The 21,329-nt window shown below is 37.4% G+C and overlaps 1 pseudogene; it reads left to right on the forward strand.

Moving 5' to 3' along the window:
• The first annotated feature begins 5,657 nt into the window (after positions 1-5,657).
• On the forward strand, positions 5,658-20,572 carry Gm6641 (annotated as a pseudogene).
• Positions 20,573-21,329: the final 757 nt, after the last annotated feature.

Below are 21,329 nucleotides of genomic sequence, written 5' to 3' on the forward strand. Positions count from 1 at the left end.
AATAGACAGGCCTTTCCCCCTCAATTACACCAGAAAACCCTTCACAGATGTGCCAAGGGACAGTCTCTCAGGGGATTCAAGATGTCTTCAAGTAGACGATTTAAATGAACCACTACACTCTTCGATGTAACAATGCTGGATGATCTGCTTAATTGTCACACTTATATATGATCTATAGTGTGATAAGATAAATACAATGCTTAACTATGCATAAAATTATAGATATGGTATCTTAGGCATCACTATGAGAACTGGATCCCAACCGTATGATGACAGCAATGCACACTGGACTCATGCTGAAGTTTATTACATTAATTTCACATGAGGTCGTCTTACCACTATGCAAATAGGCTAAGTAACAGGTTTAAGTGATGGATCATGGCCTTTACATTTTATATCTTTTCATAAAGAAAGCCTTTTTGTGATCAAACGACAATCATCCAAGAAATAGGCCATTTGAGGAAATTTATATTAAAGCATAAAAGGGAATTTGGCATAAGAGCTTCCAGATGATCAACCAGAGAAATGATAGAAACAGTGTTGAAATCATGGCTGCTAAGATAGTTTCTTAATTCTTTTCTTCATTTGTTAGGCTAATGTTACCTTCATTTTGGGAGGCCCTGATACATGACTTTGTTATGACCTCAGCTGTGAAACTTGTGACTCTGGACATTTTCCAGAAGGAAAAACAGGCATAGATGATAGTTGCAGGAACCTTTCCAGATATCAATTATCAACACTGCTAAAATGTATGTGCCCAGCAAGTACTGTCGGTTAAGATAGGCTGGTTTCCTTTTCCCCACTCCCTGACATCATTGTGTCCAATTGTTTTCACACACCATGAGCCTCACTGTGTAATGCATTTGATTTTGCTGAAAACAAAAACAAAAACAAAAAGAAAGGATGCCAAGCAAAGCATCCAACATACTGTGAACTGAGAGGACACCTTTAAAATCAAACAGTGATAAGAAACCTTAGACACATAGTAGATCTTAATGTGAAAAAAATAAAATGTATGTTTCTGATCAGGACTATATCTCAAGTGGTTTTCAATACTTGTTTGTAGAAACTAGAAGAGGGATCTAACTGAGTTGTTAGGCTAAATTGATGAAGTAATTTTTAAGTCTATTGATGTTTTTGTTCCTATCGTTCTGTATTATAATTTAAAATGATGCTTTGTGACCCCTCCAGCACTGCTATTTTGACTCAAGCATTATTTATTTATTTATTCTACTAGGCTCCTTTATGTTTGCAAATAGTTTTAGGTTTTTTTCCACCTCTTTCAATGAATAAGGCTATTTGAATATATAGCCATCACATTGACTATGTTGGTTACCTTTTGTAGCTGTTTGGACATTATATACTTCTCTAATTTAAGACATAATTTAAAATTGTGTTTAATTTTAGAATTGAGCATGACATAATTTTGACATGTATCTCAAAATTTATATAAACTGATAAATTTATGCTAAAATTCTTCTAATTGCTATATATTTGTTGAAAGTATGACAGTTATTCCTGTTTGCTGACATTTGTGGCAATAGAAAAGAAATCAAGTTCAGAAAATATATAAAATGATGATTATAGATACAAGTTATGAATTGAATATAAACAAAATAAACAGAAAAAAAATAAATGTTTCCCATGAATAGAAATTTGAGAATTATCAAAATATGTACTATATTTGTGATGGCTTATTTGCATTGTAAACTTGACTGGATTTGTAAGCACCTGGGAGACTCAAAACTAGGCATATACCTAAAAATGTTGACTCACTCTGAAGGCCTACAGTTTGCTATGCTCCAGACCCCCTTCCGCTAGAGTTCTGGGGTGAATAGTTAAAGAAAAGAAAGTCGTCAGCAGCATGTCAGCATTTATCTCTATCTGCTACCACACTCGTGATACAGTGGGACTAGCTGTCTGCTGTTTCCACCACCACAGCTTCTCACCAAAACAGACTATGCTCACTTAAAGCATGAGCCAAGGGAAATGATCTTTTCTTTAAGTGTTATTAGTCATAGCAACAAAAGTAGTTAAAGAAATCATTCTATTGGGTTTGTATGTTGGATGTTTGTCTAGGTGTTCTGGAACTTTGTCATGTTACTATATAACAAATCAGTTTGTACCTCACCCTACACCCTGGTCTCTGAAGAATCTCCCCGGTGATCATGGCCTTGGGTATTTGAGGCTGAGAACAGTGAGCAAATTCACAGAGAAATTTCAATGGGTGACAACAGAAAATGATATTGGAACAGTAAGAACCAATCAGCTCTCATAGGATGCTTTGGGAGACATTTACTGCAGTCTTATGTTAGACAAAGAAGGATGCCTTGGCCCCCTTCGGAAATTTGAAAGCTGTCAATGAACACTATTGTATCAGGAGAGTAACTGCAATCAATGAAGCACTTGTAGATGATCCAGGTTCATCAACTAATATTGTTTTGAAGATGGGTGATCAAGACGACACTAAAATCAGATGAAGTAGCAAATAGAGACTATTAGAAATATGAGTAAAATCTATCGAGACATTTGCCAATGATACAGAATAGGTGTCTTAAATTACTGACAGTTAGAAGACTTCAAGACTGATGGAAAAGAAACGATTCTCAGCTATAAAACTGAATGTCCCAATGGTTGGCAACAACATATATCTTCTTAAGATATGACCATAGACTAGGTGTTAAAACTACGAACTAAGTTCTGATCCTCAAACTTTGCAAAGTGATTGTAAATTTCTTAAAAGGATAATAACATATATATATAGTGTAATTACATTTGTTTTTCTGAATATATTATCTTTATAAGTCATCTTAAATTAGTAAAAACCTTTTGAATAAGTGAGATTTTTACAGTGAGGTAGCTGTGGTGAAAAACAAATTTAGAATCTGTCTCCAGAGTTTACCTAGAATAAATTATAAAAATGTAAAAAGCCCTAAAAAAAAAAAGAGTCTAGAGCTTGAGGGCTTAGTAGCAGCTAAGGCTCCTCTGGAGAACTTCAGTTTGATTTCCAGCATCCACAGTGGAAGCTCACACTCGTCTGTGACTCTGGTTCCAGCAGACGTAATGCCCTCTCCTGACTTCCTGTGTCCAGACTTGCATGCAGGCAAAATGCTCAGGCATGTGGTATGATCTAAAAAGGACAAATTTGACAAGTGCTAAGAAAATATACATGGATCTTTGCCTATGAATTCTACATCTAGAGTGGTAGTATTCACAGAAACTGGCTTGATTTAATGAAAAAAAAGATGGCAAATGTTCATACTCCGTGGCTATGTAAAAGCATTTTCACCAACAAGCAATATTGCAAATAATATTTGTAAAAAAAGGTAAAGGGGAGCCTGGAATATAAATTTCTAGTTTTCACAATGAATAAAGAATAATATAGGTAATGCACTAATACTTTCTAAAAAACAATGAGGGTCTACAATATTGAAAAATTACGTAAAATACACAAATATCACACAAAAACCTGAAAATATAAATGTATTTCAAATAGGAAAGTATGTTCTGCTTCGCTCCTAATAATAAACCTGCAGATTAAATGTAGCTTGAGATGCACTTTCTCACATATTACCTTGAATAAAGACCAAAAGTTCAGCAGCAACCCTTGTTGGTGAGGATAGAACATTCATACATTAACAATGGAAATGTTCCATCGCAGAAACAATTTATAGAAAAATGTAGTAGTATCCAGCAACATAAATACTACACCCTGTATTCTGACAATGTCTTTCTTAGACCTTATCTCAAAAGGTCCACTGATTGAATAAAACCTATTTTAAACTTTATATATATATATATATATATATATATATATATATGCATTAATATCTAAGTAGGAAATACAGACAAAACATCTTCAGTGTCCTAGTGAAATTAGTGTAATACATGGTAGAGTATATAAAATACTAGGAAATATTGAAATTGCTAAAAGAAGCACTCTGAAAATTATTGATGCATTTTCTCTAGTTATATATTACTAGATTTATTAGATTTGAGAATGGGCATAGTACTAAAACTTGTTCATATTCATGTATGTGTATATATTATATGCACATTATGCATATTTATGTTATATATGCATGTATCTATGTGTTTACATATTTCTGTGTTTGTGTGTGTGTTGTATGTGCATGAAAGTGGACATGAAGGTAGACATTAAAGATCTGCACTCTGTGCCATGCTCGGTTGCCCAACACATTATGTTTTGAAATAGGGCTTCTCACTTCTCATATATTAATTTGGGAGAATGCCATTATTTTGTTGAATTTATTTTCAAAATTTCTTTTTTGAACTGCTACTTACACCTTCAAAAAAGAAGCCTACTTAATAAAAATATACACATTTATTTTGTCATTTTCATGTACATGAATGCAGGAACACTGCCCCAATCTTCAAAATTAACCCCTGATTTTCTTAGTTGTATCTGACATATATCAATTCTATGTTTTACAAGGGATACTGTTGAAAAGAATACTGATATATTGAATCAAAGCTGAAATAATTATCACTTATTTACTGTTATAGTTTTTTATATTATTTTATAATTTTTATTTTACTCTGATGTGTACATGCTTGGTGTGTGTATTTGTGTGTGTGCAGGTGTGTGTGTGTGTGGGGGGTCTGTGTGCATCTGTGTGTGATATCCATGGAGCAGTGAGAGGGGACCAGAGGACAACTTTAAGAAGTTTGTTTCACCATCCAACACAAGGTCAGGGATCAAATTTAGGTCATTAAGTTCATGTGGCAAGTGGGTTTATGTGAGGCCGGATCTTTTATAGTTTTTAATATTTAAAACTTCTCAAACCGTTTATCACTCAAAGACCTTTGTTTATAAGCTTGGTTATATCCTACCGGTTATGATCTAAAAGAATTAGTGACAAAACTGAAATGCTGTGTACATTTTTCTGTGAAGAATATGAAAACACGTTTTGCCTTTTATGTGAACAGTGAAAAGGTCCTGTTAATTATTATTTGACTGCTTTTATAATAACCATTTTATTTTTAGAAACATAATTATGTTAATGCCACCCTCCCTCTCCTCCAAACCCCCTCTCATGAATCCACTTTACTCTGTCTCAAAATTTATGGACTTTTTTCTTTGATTGTATACACACACACACACACACACACACACACACACACACACACACACACACCCCTAAATATATAAAGTAAAAACTGCTCAGTTGACTTGTTTTAACCGGGCTTTTCATATAATCCCTACCCTGAAAATGAGTTTAGTGACCCAACCAATGACTTCTCTTACCAAACCAACTCAACCTATGACATAGAACTTTCATGCTATAAATGAAGTTTAAATGATGGTGCAGGAATCCATGTGACATGGACCATGAAAGAGAAGATGCTTAGACATTGAGCATGTGCCTGGGCTTCCTCTTCCTAAGCTTTTCCTCTTTGCTGTCTCTCTAGTAGTACTTCACTTTTTATCACTAGCTGGGTGTACACTTACCAGGAGTGATCCTTAATTCACTGCATTTTTCTGAGTGCCTCCATTTAGATTATAATAAGAATTGCAAGAAAATAAAGATACATGTGTGACGGCTGATCCCAAAGAATATTCCCAGCAGCACACATCTAAAAGTAGCTTTAAGTACCAGTTCTTTGATAGATTGACAATATAATTCTTAGTCAAAATGACGGGCAATGCTTTTACCTCCTCTGTCACCTTGGTACACAAGAGTGCTTGGTTCTTTTGTTACAGGCAGCCTTCGTCCTCAGCATCTGCAACCACAGCACGGGCCTTTGGAATTTCATTCTCTGAAGGCCTCTGTGTGTCTGGAAAGCTATTAGGTTTGGGGACTGTGATTAAGGTGAAGGTCATTTAGACTATAACTTTTTATAGAGACTTTGAGAGGCCAGGTTTACTGCTTACTACCCTGTTCTGAAGTGAAGTGTGTATCCTTTATAGGAAAACACATCTTAGGAAAAAAAAAGTGTGATCTTTATAAAAATGATACAAGTTACTTTAATAAAAAGGCTACAAAAAAGGGAAGCCTTAATCTGCCCCCCTTTTCACTCTGACCCCATCTGTTGTAAATGAATAAAAGCACAAATTGGGTTTTATGCTGAAGACTTTAAAGTCAGTAGTGGTTTAAGGCCATAAACAAATGAAAACCAGACCGAGACTCAGGAGTGCTGTGAACCTCTTTGCTCTGAGATGAGCATCCAGAAAGAGACATCAGTGAGGAAAACATTGAGAAATTAGCCTGGGAAGCTAGCAAGCTGGCCTGCTCTCTGGAGCTGTCTGGAGATATCTTCCTGCATCTGGAGCAAGTGCAACTTCTCTGAAACTTCACAAAGATAAACTAATTTCATAATATATTTGTTTTTTTAAAAGATTTTCTACATTTTCTTGTGCCCAAACCCTTTGTTTCTTGAGATAAACTTCTCAGGCTTCTTTTGACTACATTTGCTCCATTTTAAACTATTATTTGCCCCAATATTATTTTAACCTTACATGGAAATACATCAGACACGAAGTCTAACTCTGTGTGCTTGTGTGTATGTGTATGTCTCTCTGTCTAAGTGTGTCTGTGTTTGTGTGTTGGTGAATGTCTTTGTATGCCTTCTGTGTGTATGTGTGTGTGTGTGCATGTTTGTGTGTATGTGTGTGTGTTTATGTGTATGTGTGTGAGTGTGTGTGTGTGTGCATGTTTGTGTATGTGTGTATGTGTCTATGTGTATGTGTGTGTATGTGTGTGTATTGTGTGAGAGTTTGTGTATGGTTGTGTGTTTCTGAGTGTATGTGTGTGTGTGTGTGTGTGTGCATGTGCATGCTTGTCTGTGTTTGTGCAGCTCTATGTGTTTGTGTGCCTTAGCTGTGATGAGATTCCCTTAAGGCACATAGCTTTTTCTCATTAAGAAGGCATTGTGGAATTTTGTGAGGCTCATCTTCAGGGCCCTTCCAAAGAATGTCTAACTGGCAGCGACTTTTCAATGTGTCACTCAGGCTTATTTCTTCCATGTGTACATGAGTGCACAGGTGTGTAAACTATGACAAGGAACAGAGCCCTTGTATATGCCAAGCAAATACTTTATTATTAAGCTGCGTACCTAGTCCAAAAGTTGGTAACTCTAATCAAAATTATTTTTTAAATTTTACTAAGAAGTCAAATTGAACTACCACAGAATGCAGTTTTCTTAACCCTAAGAGGTTTAGCTCATGATCCCACTGGCTTCTTGTGTATAACTGGATGGGGGTGAGTAAACTAAGATTTTTGAAACAAGACAGAGGGTCAAGCACAGGAACATATAAGGCTTATGAAGGCACCGTTCTTTTTTCTTTTTTATTAGATATTTTCTTTATTTATATTTCAAATGACATCCCCTTTCCTAGTTTCCCCTCTGAAAATTCCCTTGCCCTCCCTTCTCCCATTGCTATACAACCCACCCACCACCACTTCCTGGCTCTGCCAGGCCCCTATACTGGGGCATAAAACCTTCCCAGGACCAAGGGCCTCTCCTCCCATTGATGACCAACTAGGCCTTCCTTACCAACATATGTGGCTAGAGCCATGAGTTCCACCATGCATTTTATTTAATCGGTGGTTTAGTACCAGGGATCTCTGGGGGTACTGGTTAGTTCATATGGTTGTTCCTCCTATGGGGCTACAAACCCCTTCAGCAACTTTGGTACTTTCTCTAGCTCCTTCATTGGGAACCCTATGCTCTGTCCCATGGATGGCTGTGAACATCCACTTCTGTATTTGCCAGGCACTGGCAGAGCCTCTCAGGAGACAGTATATCAGGCTCCTGTCAGCAAATCTTATTGTCATCTGCAATAGTGTCTGGGTTTGGTGTTTGTTTATGGTATGAATCCCCAGGTGGGAAAGTCTCTAGATGGTCATTCTGTCAGTCTCTGCTCCAAACTTTGTCTCCTTAACTCCTTCCATGGGTATTTTGTTCCCCCTTCTAAGAAGGATGAAAGTATTCACATTTTGATCTTCCCTCTCCTTGAATTTCATGTGTTTTGCAAATTGCATCTTGTGTATTCTGAGCTTCTGGTCTGATATCTACTTATCATGAGTGGATATCATGTACATATCATGTGTGTTCTTTTGTGACTGGGTTACCTCACTTAGGATGATATCCTCATTTGTCTAAAAATTTCATGTATTCATTGTTTTAATAGCTGTGTAGTACCCCATTCTCTAAATGTACCACATTTTCTGTATCCCTTCCTCTTTTGAGGGACATCTGGGTTCTTTCCAGCTTCTGGCTATTATAAATAAGGCTGCTATGAACATAGTGGAGCATGTGTCCTTATTACAAGTTGGAGCATCTTCTGGTTATATACCCAGGAGTGGTATTGCTGAATCTTTCGGTAGTTTTATGTCCAATTTTCTGAGGAACCGCCAAACTGATTTCCAGAGTACCAGCTTGCAATCCCTCCAGCAATGGAGGAGTGTTCCTCTTTCTCCACATCCTTGCCAGCATCTGCTGACACCTTAATTTTTGATCTTAGCCATTCTGACTGCTGTGAGGTGGAATCTCAGAGATGTTTTGGTTTGCATTTCCCTGATGATTTAGGATGTTGAACATTTTTTTAAAGGTGTTTCTCGGCCATTCAGTATTCTTCAGTTGAGAATTATTTGTTTTGTTCTGTACCCCATTTTTAATGGGGTTATTTTGATTTCTGGAGTGTAACTTTAACTTCTTGAGTTCTTTGCATATATTGGACATTAGCCCCCTATAGAATTTAGGACTGGAAAAGATCTTTTCCCAATCTGTTGGTTGCCATTTTGTCCTATTGACACTGTTCTTTGCATTACAGAAGCTTTGCAATTTTGTGAGGTCCCATTTGTTGATTTTTTTTTTGTTTTATCATCTGCAAATAGTGATATTTTTACCTCTTTCTTTCTAATGTGTATCCCTTTGATCTCCTTTTGCTGTCTAATTATTCTGACTAGCAGTTTAAGTACTATACTGACTAGGTAGGGAGAGAGTGGGCAGCATTGTCTAGTCCCTGATTTTAGTGGCATTGCTTCAAGTTTCTCTCCATTTAGTTTGTTGTTGGCTACTTGATTGCTATATATTGCTTTTATTATGTTTAGGTATGGGCCTTGAATTCCTGATCTTTTCCAAGACTTTTATCATGAATGAGAGCTGGATTTTGTCAAATGCTTTCTCAGCATCTAATGAAATGATCATGTATTTTTTGTCTTTGAGTTTGTTCATATAGTGGGTTACCTTGATGGATTTCTGAATATTAAACCATCCTTGCATCCCTTTGATGAAGCTTACTTGATTATGATGGATAATCATTTTGATGTGTTCTTGTATTCAGTTGTGAGAATTTTATTGAGTATTTTTGCATCGATATTCATAAGGGAAATTGGCCTGAAGTTTTCAAAAGTTGTTGGGTCTTTGTGTGGTTTAGGTATCACAGTAATTATGGCTTCATAGAATGAATTGGACAGAGTACCTTCTGTTACTCTTTTTTTGTGCAATAGTTTGAGGAGTATTGGATTTAGGTTTTCTTTAAAGGGCTGATAGAGCTCTGCACTAAATCCGTCTGGTCCTGGGCTTTCTTTTTTTGGTAGGGAGACTATTAATGACTGTTTCTACTTCTTTAGGGAAAATGGGACTGTTTAGATAATTAATCTGATCCTTATTTAACTTTGGTACCTGGATATCTGTCTAGAAAATTGTTCGTTTCATCCAGGTTTTCCAGTTTTGTTGAGTATAGCCTTTTGTGGTTGGATCTGATGATTTTTTGATTTCCTCAGGTTCTTTTGTTATGTCTCCCTTTTCATTTCTGTTGTTGTTATTTGGAATACTGTACCTGTGCCCTCTAGTGAGTCTGGCTAGGGGTTTATATATTTTGTTAATTTTCTCAAAGAATCAGCTCCTGGTTTGGTTGATTCTTTGTATAGTTCTTTTTGTTTCCACTTGGTTGATTTCGGCCCTAAGTTTGATTATTTTCTGACATCTACTCATCTTGGATGAATTTGCTTCCTTTTATTCTAGATTTTTTAGGTGTGCTGTCAGGCTGCTAGTGTAAGCTCTCTCCGGTTTCTTTATGGATGGACTCAAAGATATGAGTTTTCCTCTTAGGATTGCTTTCATTGTGTCCCTTAAGTTTGGGTATGTTGTGTCTTCATTTTCATTAAACTCTAAAATGTTTTTAATTTCTTTCTTTATTTCTTCCTTGACCAAGTTATCATTGAGTAGTGTTGTTCAGCTTCCACGTATGTGGGTTTTCTATTATTTATATTGTTTTTGAAGATCAGTCTTAGTCCATGGTGATCTGATAAGATGCATTTCAATATTTTTTATCTGTTGAGGCCTGTTTTGTGACCGATTATATGGTCAAATTTGAGAAGGAACCATGAGGTGCTGAGAAAAAGGTATATCCTTTTGTTTTAGGATAAAATGTTCTATGGATATCTGTTAAACACATTGTTTCAAAACTTCTGTTTGTTAGTTTCGCTGTGTCTCTGATTAGTTCCTTTTTCCAGAATCTGTACATTGATGAGAGTGGGGTGTTGAAGTCTCCTACAATTATTGTGTGCAGTGCAGTGTGTGCTTTGAGCTTTACTAAAGATTCTTTAATGGATGTGGATGCCCTTGCATTTGGAGCATAGATGTTCAGAATTGAGAGTTTATCCTGGTATATTTTACCTTTGTTGAGTATGAAGTGCCTCTCCTCGTCCTTTTTGAAACTTTTGGTTGAAAGTTGATTTTATTTGATATTAGAATTACTACTCCAGCTTGTTTCTTGGGATTATTTGCTTGGAAAATTGTTTTCTAGCCTTTTACTCTGAGGTAGTATCCGCTTTTGTCCCTCAAGTGGGTTTCCTATATGCAGCAAAATGTTGGGTCCTGTTTACGTAGCCAGTCTGTTAACCTATGTCTTTTTATTGGGGAATTGAGTCCATTGATATTAAGAGATATTAAGGAAAAGTAATTGTTGCTTTCTGTTATTTTTGTTGTTAGAGTTGGAATTCTGTTCTAGTGGCTGTCTTCTTTTTGGTTTGTTGAAAGATTACTTTCTTCCTGTTTCTAGTGCTAAATTTTCCTCCTTGTTTTGGAGTTTTCCCTTTGTTATCCTTTGAAGGGCTTGATTTGTAGAAAGATACCGTGTGAATTTGGTTTTGTCATGGAATACTTTGGTGTCTCTATCTATTGTAATTGAGTGTTTTGTTGGGTGTTGTAGCCTGGGCTGGCATTTGTGTTCTCTTAGGGTCTGTATGACATCTGTCCATGATGTTATGGCTTTCATAGTCTCTGGTGAGAAGTCTGGTGTAATTCTAATAGGTCCGCCTTTATATGTTACTTGACTTTTTCCCTTACTGTTTTTAATATTCTATTTTTGTTTAGTGCACTTGGTGTTTTGATTATTATGTGTCGGCAGGAATTTGCTTTCTGGTCCAGTCTATTTGGAGTTTTGTAAGCTTCTTGTATGATCATGGGCACCACTTTTTTTTTATGGTAGGGAAGTTTTCTTCTATTATTTTGTTGAAGATATATACTGGCCATTTTGGTTGAAAATCTTCATACTCATCTATACCTATTAACCTTAGGTTTGGTCTTCTCATTGTGTCCTCGATTTCCTGGATGTTTTGAGTTAGGATATTTTTGCATTTTCTTTGATTATTGTGTCCATGTTTTCTATGGAATCTTCTGCATCTGAAATTCTTTCTTCCATCTCTTGTATTCTGTTAGAGATGCTTGCATCTGTGGCTCCTGATTTCTTTCCTAGGATTTCTATCTCCAGAGTTGTCTCCCATTGTGATTTCTTTATTGTTTTTACTTCCATATTTAGATCCCGGATGGCTTTGTTCAGTTCCTTCACCTGTTTCATTGTGTTTTCCTGTAATTCTTTAAGGGATTTTTTGTTTCCTCTTTAAGGACTCCTATGTCCTTAAAGATGTTTAGCTGTGTTCTCCTTTATTTTTTAAGGGTTTTATTAATGTTCTTCTTAAAATCATCTACCAGAATCATGAGATATGATTTTAAATCAGAATCTTGCTTTTCCAGTGTGCTGGGGTAGCCAAGGACTTGCTGTGGTAGGAGTACTGGGTTTGGTGATGCCAAGTAGTTTTGGTTTCTGTTGGGACAATTCTTATGTTACCCTTTTGCCATCTGGTAATCTCTGGTATTACATTTTCTATCTGTCTCTGGCTGGAGCTTGATCCTCCTGTGAGTCTGTAAGCCTCTGTTAGCACTCCTGAGAGACCAGCTCTCTCCTGGCAAGACTAGTGCACAGAGTACTTCCAAACAGCCCCTCCTGCCTGCAGATATAGGCCTGTAGGACCCTGTCCCAGAAGCTCTGTTGCCTGTGCTCTCCTGAGTGGACCCCTCTTAGAGAGACACCAGAGAGAAAATGGTGAACTTGTGTGAGTCCTGGTGTCAGAGCACTTCCTGGAGGCAAGCTCTCCTCAGGCAGGGAAGGTGCACAGAGGACTGAGAATCAACCCCACCTCCTGGATGAGGATGTAGGCACGTAGGACCATGCCCCACAATCTCTGTTGATTCTGCAGCCCAGGCTCTCCTGAGCAGATCTGCCTTAGAGCTAGCTTTCATTTCTACAGTTAAGATGCTTCCAGTATTTCTGGCTCTACATGTTCTTAGAGAAAATAGTGCTCTCACATGCTATAGGTTTTGTCTGTGGGCCTGACAAAGTGATCATTAAGAGCACACTATAGTATAGTACATACAACACTACAGCACAGCAGAAATAAAAGGTATCCTATTTCAGGTGTTAGCATGTGATACATTAGCTAGAGAATCCCTATACGTCAAGGATCCCTTTGGAATTCCTGTTTCATTAGGAAAAGGCAAACCAAACCAAGGTCAAATTTTCTTAACTCTGATTTTTGGTTATATGTATGTGGATTTGCCTGTGTGTAGATATGTGCATATAAGTGCAGGTAATTGCGGAGGCGCAAAGAAGGGATCTGATGCCCTGGAACTAAATTGCAAGGGGTGTTAGCTGCCCAACATGGGTACTGGGATAAAAACTTCAGTCTTCTCAAAACTAGTAACTAACATGTGCTGACTTAATCCTTCAGGTTGATAGTTTAGTGAATAGAAAAGCATAGGTAAATATTCATTAGAAGTTCTGCCAAAAGTAAGGAGTCCAAACAAAGATTTTGCTGAAGGAATGAAAAATAAAATAAAATAAAATAAAATAAATAAATAAAGTAAAATAATAGTTTCCAAGGAGATACTATTGCAACCAATGAAGTAAATGATTTCTTTAACTAAATTATCAAACCACTAACAAAAAATAAAGGGTCATACATCTTAACCAATGATGATGCTCATATTTATTTGGAGATAGTTGTTAAGTTATCTAGCTTCACTGTACACTTGTTTTATCTTTAAAGTGGATGTGTTCTCTTCTCTGGGGCAGAGCAAGCACGCAACATACATAGAACAGAGTCTAGAATGTTAGAAACATGTGACATAAGTCATAGTGAATCTTAACTCTATCATTTTTTTGTCTTCCTTTGCTTCACTTCATCCTCCAACTCCTCTATGTAGTATTTCTGCTTCCATCATATTTGCTATCAGTTTCACACACATAATGATGAAATTAGTTGTGAAATGAAAACCAAGCAAGGAAAGCATATTCATACTATCACAGAACTATTAAAAGGGCTTAGACTCTGTTACAGAAATGACTGAAATGACAAAATTCTTAGCAAGTGATTTCGATTTTAGTAATGAAGCTGTCAAGTCCATGCTTCCGAGGAGCCTGTGGTACATGTGTAACAAATAATATTACGGCGTCTGCTGAAAACTCTACTTTTCTGCCATAAACACTTAAGAAGAAAGCACTTCTCTTCCCCCAAGGCCCAGTAAATAATACATGTCTGTAAAAAGAGTTATCTAAATTCCTAGAATACCACAGAAGGAATGATCACTGAAGAGAGAAGAGGGTAATTTTGTTTGGTTTTGACATTTTTTTCCAAGTCTTTGATCTATGTCCTGGAATCATCATTCCAGGCAGTGGAAAATGCATCAAAAGAGAAGGAGAATGAAAAAAAATATTTAAAGAAGATGACCATTTTCTAGTTTAGATGAAGAATTTTTTAGTATTTGATATTATCTGTCATATAAATTGTAACCTATTAGAAATGACCTAGTTTTCTATATTTCCCCTCAATTTTCTGCTTCATCACTTCACACTTGGCCTTTCACTACTCTTAAAGCTCTTATATGCAGCTTGGACAGGTACTTATTTTCTGAATTTGAACATCAATAATTTCCATTAATAAACAGTTTTAATACTTCCAGTAGATTTCATGCTGTTCAATGTGTGTTAACTTTCTGAGCTTTCTCAATTTCATATGATGCACATGTGCAAATTGTTCATTCATGGATCCCGTTTTACTAAATCCAGACGTTATTCTTAACCTAAAATTGGAACAGAAACTTGGGATGCAAAATAATGAAACGTAATTTTTTGTATTGTTATAATGTGAAAATTCAATTTAATTCTAATTTCAGTTTCAGCCATCACAATTCCATCATATAATTTGGATTTTCTTTTTCATGTTTTGAGTAAAATATGTTAAATATGTCCTGTGACATTTTACTCACTTAGGTACTTAGAGCAAACAGGTAATGTTGTCTAAGAAAACCTTTTCTCGTATCCTACTCAATTTAGAGATTGTCATACTAGTAGCTACTTTTACATTCCTTATTTTATTTTATTTTCACAGCAATTCCACTCAAAAAGTAGGAGTGTTAGTAAACACTTATTAAGGAAAAGGAGAATTCACTTTGTTCTAAGATTAGTTCATTCTTCCAAGATTCTCCCATCATAGATCAGGAAGGAGATGCTGTAATTCAAGCCAGATGTGATGGTGTGTGCACTCAGGAGCCTGGACCAGGAGTATCTCTCTAACTTAGAGCACCATTTAGTCTAGATGTAAAATCACCCAGATTTTGCATCCTTGTAAGAAGCTCTGGAAGACATATATTAAAATGGGAAAGATTGATTTTTGACTCATATTTTCCAAAGCTACACCAGGTGAGTCCATTGTACGGAATCTGAGGTAACATAGAATATCATGGCATCATGATCTTATGACAGGAGAGGTGAGTCATGTATTGGTGAACAACATGCAGAAAGATTGACAGAAACTAGGGATGACATATGGCTTTCAAAAGAATGGCCCCAGAGAATTGTCTCCTCCAACAAGAGTCTCCCTTCTAAGTACTTCATCTTGAAACAATATTGTAACTCCAGGAATAGATTAATCCCTTCATGAATTCACAACTGTCAAAAACAACAACAAAATACTCCTTAAAATGCTACCAGCTGCCCATCAGTCCTTGAATGCATGAAATTTTTAGGCACACTTTACATGTAAACCTAGATTATATGATAAAAGTGCCAAGACAGGAAACCATCCATTACTATAGTACAGTACTTGATTGGCAATGGCATGTGTTATCTATGAAACATAATAATATTATATTTCAAAAACACCAGAGAGCATGTTCATTGAAATTCCTTCTTTCTCACCATTCTTTCTGAATCATAAGTGATTTTTTAAAAAATCATTTTCAAAGTGTCCTTTAACCAGAGCTTGCCCGGCACTCTGTGCATTGGAGTATTGAGGGTATTGAAGTTCTTATTCTGTGCACAGATTACTTATGTAAGTGTTCTCTTTAGAACTTCCTCCACAGATCTGAAAGTTGGATAACCCCATGTTGACGGGTTTCCCAGTTCTTGTAAACAGTGCTGGAAAAAAGAATGGATGTGTAAGACAAAGTATAAAAGCAAATTATGTCACAGTCAAACATGGTTTTGCTGTTTTACTTTTGGGTTTGTGAGGACTTCTCTTCTTTAGATCAAAGCCAGTGGTTTGTTCAAAGTGTCAGGTTACAAGGCAAAACACGGCATGTTTTAAAATGAAAATCCTGTAAAAATATGAGTGTACCTTTTAAAATTAACTAATAGCTATAGGTGACATCTTCTTTGTGTCTCTGCATTCTTTTTTCCTTTAGAGCATCATATTGGAAATTTTCAATTATTGCTGTTTAAATAAATCATGATCCGGATCCATGGACTATACTCTTTGGGTGGTGGTTTCATTCCTGGAAGCTCTGAGGGGTCCAGGTAATTGCTATTATTGTTCTTCCAATGTGGTTGTAATCCCCTTCAGCTCCTTCAGCCCATCCCCTAACTCTTCCATTGGGGTCCCCGTGCTCAGTCCAATGGCTGGCTGTGAGTTTATGTATCTGTCATAATCAGAGCTGGCAAAGCCTCTTTCATACAAGGCTCCTGTCTGCACATCTTGGCATGAACAATAGTGTCAGGGTTTGCTGTCTGAGGATGGAATGGATCACACAGTGGGGTGGTCCTAGGTGATCTTTCCTTCAGCCTCTGTTTCACTGTTGTCCCTGCATTCCCTTTAGACGGCGACAATTCTGGGTTAAGAGTGTTTAGATTTGGAGGGGAGACCGCAAAGGGGGATAACAATCAAAATATATACTAATAAAATGATTAATTTAAAAAAAGAAAAAAGAAAGGAAGAAAGAAAGAAAAGAAGATATCAAAAAGGAAGAAAGGAAGGAAGGAACAAGGAAAGAAGGAAGGGAGGGAGGGAATGAGGGAGGGACGGAGAGAGAGAAGAAGGGAGGTAGGGAAGGAGGGAGGGAGGAAAAAAGAAAGCGAGAGAGAAAGAAAGAAAGAAAAAAAGGAAGGAAGGAAGAGAGAGAGAGAAAGAAAGAAAGAAAGAAAGAAAGAAAGAAAGAAAGAAAGAAAGAAAGAAAGAAAGAAAGAAAGAAAGAAAGAAAGAAAGGAAGGAAGGAAGGAAGGAAGAGAGAAAGAAAGAAAGAAAGAAAGAATGAAAGAAAAAAGAAAGAAAGAAAAAAACGAAAGAAAGAAAGAAAAAATGAAAGAAAGAAAGAAAGAAAGAAAGAAAGAAAGAAAGAAAGAAAGAAAGAAAGAAAGAAAGAAAGAAAGAAAGAAATCAGAATCACACAAATTGCATTGAATCATGGGCTGAGATCACAACTCCTAACTTTCTTGAATTTTTCCAGGACATTGCACAGTTCCATAGAAGCAAATAATCAGTGCATGATATTGCCACATCCTTTTATTCTTGATAGTGTTAATAGTATACTAGGAACAACAACAACAAAAAAAAAAAATCAAAGCAAAGACAGCATTTTCCTGACTTAGGAGTATAGAGAAGTTAGGATGATTTTATTAGTTGTAATCAGGAAGACAAAATGCTACACTATAAATTTATACAATTTTATGATATTCATTCATTCTTTGTTCTCTTTAGTATTCTATCCATCATCACAGATACACCATATATCCACCAAGGCAATTAAATATTTACTAACTTTTTAAGTCTGAGGCTTACAATATATTATGAAAGATTGGACAGTAAATAAATAAATAGTTCTTGTCATTATAAATATACTACTGAACACTGAAGATCTTCTCAGTGAAAAAAAATTACATAGTACAGTCTTCCACTTTTTTTTTTAGTAAAGTACGGATGAACTCTTTTTTAATTTTTATTAGATATTTTTCTATTTATATCTCCAATGTTATCCCCTTTCCTAGTTTCCCCTCTGAAAATCCCCTGTCCACTCCCCCCTCCCCTTGCACTACCACATGCTGGCCCTGGCATTTCCCTATATTGGGGCACAAAACCTTCACAGGACCAAAGGCCTCTCCTCCCATTGATGACTGACTAGGCCATCCTCTACTACATATGTAGCTAGAGCCATGAGTTGCTCCATGTGTTTTCTTTGATTGGTGGTTTAGTCCCAGGGAGCTCTGGGGGTACTGGTTAGTTCATATTGTTGTTCCTCCTATGCAGCTGCAAACCCCTTCAGAGCCTTGAGTACTTTCTCTGGCTCCTTCATTGTGGACCCTGTGCTCCATCCAATGGATGACTGTGAGCATCTGTATTTGCTAGGCACTGGCAGAGCCTCTCAGGAACAGCTATAGCAGGCTCCTATCAGCAAGCTCTTATTGGTATCTACAGAAGTATTTGGGTTTGGTGGTTTTTTATGGGAAGGATTCCCAGGTGAGGCAGTCTCTGGATGGTCATTCCTTCAGTCTCTGCTCCAAACTTTGTCTCCTTAACTCCTTACATGGGTATTTTTTTTCCCATTCTGAGAAAGATCAAAGTATCCACACTTTGGTCTTCCTTTTTCTTGAGTTTCATATGTTTTGCCAATTGATCTTGGATATTCTGAGCTTCTGGGCTAATATCCACTTATCAGTGAGTGCATATCATGTGTGTTCTTTTGTGATTGGGTTACCTCACTTAGGATGATATCCTCTAGATCCATCCATTTGTCTAAGAATTTCATAAATTCATGGTTTTTAATAGCTGCATAGTACTACATTGTGTAAATGTACCACATTTTCTGTATCCCTTCCTTTGTTGAGGGACATCTGGGTTCTTTCCAGCTTCTGACTATTAAAAATAAGGCTGCTATGAACATAATGCAGCATGTGACCTTATTACAAGTTGGGGCATCTTCTGGTTATATGCCCAGGAGTGGTATTGCTGAATCTTCAGGTAGTACTATATCCAATTTTCTGGGGAACTGCAAACTGATTTCCAGAGTGCTTGTACCACCTTGCAATCCCACCAACAATGGGGGAGTGTTCCTCTTTCTCCACATCCCTGCCAGCATCTGCTGACACCTTAATTTCTGATCTTAGCCATTCTGACTGGTGTGAGGTACAATCTCAGGGCTTTTTTGTTTGTTTTTTTGTTTGTTTGTTTTGTTTTGTTTTGTTTTGCATTTCCCTGATGATTGAGGATGTTGAACATTTTTTTAGGTGCTTCTCAGCCATTCGGTATTCAGTTGAAAATTCTTTGTTTAGCTCTGTACCCCATTTTTAGTAGGGTTCTTTGGATTTCTGGAGTCTTACTTCTTGAGTTCTTTGTATATATTGGATATTAGCCCTATATCATATTTAGGATTGGTAAAGATCATTTCCCAATCTGTTAGTTGCTATTTTATCTTATTGACAGTGTCCTTTGCCTTACAGAAGCTTTGCAATTTTATGAGGTCCCATTTCTTGATTCCTGATCTTACAGCACAAGTTATTGTTGTTCTGGTTAGGATTTTTTCCCCTGTGCAGTCTTTTACTTTTGCTCTGTTTTATTATTGTGATGGTACTTTATAATTGAAACAATAAAATATAGACATCAGCATTTAATAACTTTATGTTAATTAAAGCTATAATTCAGCAATGATTTTTCATTTGGTAAATAGAAATTTATAAATGAACTGGTTTTTAAAGGACAACTTGGTCCCATACTGAACTCGAGTTGGAAGAGGCAAGTCCAGTCTCAAATTGGAGGGCCATGATCCACAGGAAGCAGAGCAGCTTGAGGAAGCTGTTTATTGGTGGTCTGAGCTTGGAACCCACAGAAGGTAGCTTGAGAGAACATTCTGAGAAATGGGGCACACTTACAGCCTGTGTGGTAATGTTTCAGAGGCTTTGGTTTTGTTGCCTACTCTTGTGTTGAAGAGGTGGATGCTGCAATGTGTGCTCGTGTGGAAAGCCGGTACGTGCTGCGAGCAATCGCATGTGTGCCGCCAGTAATCTCTGAGGAGATCCGTGTGTGCCGCGAGCAATCGCCATATAAGATGGCGCGGGCCTCCGCTGTGCCTAACTAGTAAACACGCCTTGTACGCAGGTGCAAGAGTGAATTCACTCCTAGTCACTCCCATTCTCGGGGTGTAATAGTGGGGTGATGGGCAAGCAACGAATCGGGAGCTGTCACGCCATATCAGGTGCTGAAACGTCACGTCACGCTGCGGGTTATAAAAGCAGCGCCATTTTCCCGGTTCGGGATCTTCCTGAGAAACAAGCAATAAAGCTCTTGCCGCGGAAGATTCTGGTTTGTTGCGTCTTTCTTGCCGGTCGAGCGGGACGCAATATGCTCGGCCACACAAGGTTGATGGGCGTATGGTGCAACCAAAGAGAGCTGTTTCTAGAGAGGATTCTGTAAAGCCTGGGGCCCATTTAATGGTGAAGAAAATTTTTGTTGGTGGTATTAAAGAGGATACGGAAGAATATAACCTGAAAGACTACTTTGAAAAGTGTGGCAAGATTGAAACCATAGAGGTTATGGAAGACAGGCAGAGTGGGAAAAAGAGAGGATTTGCTTTTGTAACTTTTGATGATCATGACACAGCTGATAAAATTGTTGTTCAGAAATACCACACTACTAATGGGCATAATTGTGAAGTGTAAGAGGCCCTTTCTAAATAAGAGATGCAGTCTGCTGGATCCCAGAGAGGTCGTGGAGGTGGATCTGGCAACTTTATGGGTCGTGGAGGACACTTTGGAGGTGGTGGAGGAAACTTTGGTCGTGGAGGAAACTTTGGTGGAAGAGGAGGCTATGGTGGTGGAGGTGGTAGCAGCAGAGGTAGTTATTGATGTGGTGATGGTGGATATAATGGATTTGGAGGTGATGGTGGCAACTATGGTGGTGGTCCTGGCTACAGTAATAGAGGAGGTTATGGAGGTGGTGGACCAGGATATGAAAACCAAGGTGGTGGATATGGTGGTGGAGGAGGAGGATATATATGATGGTTACAATGAAGGAGGAAATTCTGATGGAGGTAACTATGGTGATGGTGGGAACTATAATGACTTTGGAAATTATAGTGGACAGCAACAATCAAATTATGGACCCATGAAGGGGGGGCAGTTTTGGTGGAAGAAGCTCAGGCAGTCCCTATGGTGGTGGCTATGGATCTGGAGGTGGAAGTGGTAGATATGGTAGCAGAAGGTTTTAAAATAAAACAGAACTGGCTACAGTTCTTAGCAGGAGAGAGAGAGCGAGGAGTTGTCAGGAAAGCTGCAGGTTACTTTGAGACAGTCATCCCAAATGCATTAGAGGGACTGTAAAAGTCTGCCACAGAAGGAACGATGATCCACAGTCAGAAAAGTTACTGCAGCTTAAACAGGAAACCCTTCTTGTTCAGGACTGTCATAGCCACAGTTTGCAAAAAGTACAGCTATTGATTAATGCAATGTAGTGTCAATTAGATGTCCATTCCCAAGGTCTTTTATCTCCTGTAGCTTTGTCTTTTTCTTTTCATTACATCAGGCACATTGCCCTGTAAATTGTGATAGTGGTACCAGGAATAAAAAATTAAGGAATTTTTAATTTTTCAATATTTGTGTAGTCCAGTTTTTTTACATTTTGGTACAGAAACTTTAACAAAATGCAGTTTTGAAGGTCTTTCCTTGTGAGTTAACAAGTAAAGAAGCTCATTGTTAATTACTATCTTGGATGGATTTTGCTAAACTTAACTGTAAAGAAACACCTACTGACTTGCAA

Source organism: Mus musculus, chromosome 5 (genome assembly GCF_000001635.26).
Source record: "Mus musculus strain C57BL/6J chromosome 5, GRCm38.p6 C57BL/6J".
Taxonomy (NCBI): Eukaryota; Metazoa; Chordata; class Mammalia; order Rodentia; family Muridae; genus Mus; species Mus musculus.